Genomic DNA, 1,772 nt, shown 5'->3' on the forward strand with positions numbered 1-1,772 from the left:
ATGGAGCTGAGAAAGATGCAGGAGCAGATATCTCCATCTGTATTCCCGAGGATGTGTAGGAGGAGAAGCCAGCTGCGGTGTGGTGCTCCCGAACCACAGGGGACTGGTGCTGTGCCCCGCTGCATCTCGGGAAGCCCCAATGTCAGTCCCTGCACCAGCAAGGTCACCTCAGAGCCTGCTTCCTCATCCTCAGGCCAGTCACACTGCTGTGAAACGCCAGAACATGGTGGGCAAAAGGAGTCCAAGATGAATAAAACGGGAGGAAAATGAGGCTTTTCTCAGATTTACACAGAAGGTAAATTATAGGGCTACTTATGCCACCTAAAATCACTTTCTCCCCAGGGTCCTGAATATGCTCTATTATGAAAGCTGTATACTGGAGTGTAAATTTGCCATATATGCACTACAATATAATTGCACCAGACTCACCTGTGTTGTATTTTTTACCTATAAATGTAATGGTGATTTGTTTGTCTCCTCTTTCTACAAGAGTTTCAGAATCCCCAGGAAAGCACGTGGGCCATAACACACTCATTCCACCATTTAATCCAGATAAAGAGAGAAGTCTTGTGCTCAGTGTGCCTCTCCATACGCTATCCTGGTGTTAGCACCCCTGTACATATGGACAGCTTTATCCTGGTGCAAGGCACCTCGGCAGGAGTCACACAACACTGACAGTGTATCTCACTGTACTTCTGAATTGATGCAAAAAAAGCCGTGCACAGAAGGGAAAATGGCAGCTTTCCAAGTGGCCCCAGTTAATAGCTCTGTTTTGCTTAATGGTGCCTCCCATTCAGACTAAAGATGCTGTTTTAAATATGTAAGCAATTAGTATCTCTCGCTCTCAACACATCTGTGCTGCTTCTCTCTGCTGCATTATAAATCTATCGCGTGCCTCTCCAGCTCGGCAGTGCATATATCACCAGATATTCTGATTTTCAGCAACTTTCTGGTCTGAAAGAGTTGTGCTTGGATTTGGTGATGCTCTGCCAGGCTGGCCTTGCCTAAACCCAGACACAGCCAGCCCCTCCATGTCTGTCACTGGACTAACAGGTAACAGGGATATAGAGAAAGCACCTCCTGGTTGCTTTTTGGCGGTTCTTTGGTCCAGCCAATACTTACTTTAGTGTTTTTCCCAGCTTTCACATACTTTCTATGTAGAAACTGCAGGTTTTCTCTCCGTAACAAAACCCAAGGGTGCCTGTAGCCTGCAGGAGGATGTTTGCAGGGGTTGCAAGGTGGTTGAGATGCAGCCAAGCATCTCAGAAGCGGAACACCTACCTTGCAGTTTTGCTCTTAAATAAATTCTGCCCGCACAAACTCCAGCGGGATCTAGAGTCGTGGCAGGACTAGTGCGGTTACGACGGTCAGTATTTATAGGAGCGTAAGAAATCATTGCTGCTAAAACAGCGATTGATAGTAATAGACCTGGGTGTGATAAGTTATTCTTGTAAAAAAAAAGCTTTTTTTTTTTTCTTTTTTAAGGAGGAGAAGGCACAGCCACCGCACCGCGCGCGGGAGCCCCCGTTGTCTGATTTTATCACAGTTTTTGTCCTTTCGGGGAGAAGCCGCCCCGCCTGCGCGGTGCCCACCCCCTCCCCGGCCGGGAGCGACCCCGCCACACCGCGCGGTGGGCGCAGGGGAGGAGACGGCACGGCGGCGGGGAGCGCAGGGCTGGCAGGGGCTGGCAGGGCTACCGGGGGCTGGCAGGGCTACCAGGGGCTGCCGGGGGGCTCGCAGGGCGCGGCGGCTCGGGGCGCTCCGGGCCGCGG

The sequence above is a fragment of the Passer montanus genome, unplaced genomic scaffold (genome assembly GCF_014805655.1).
Source record: "Passer montanus isolate IOZ18808 unplaced genomic scaffold, ASM1480565v1 scaffold5, whole genome shotgun sequence".
In the NCBI taxonomy this organism is placed as follows: Eukaryota; Metazoa; Chordata; class Aves; order Passeriformes; family Passeridae; genus Passer; species Passer montanus.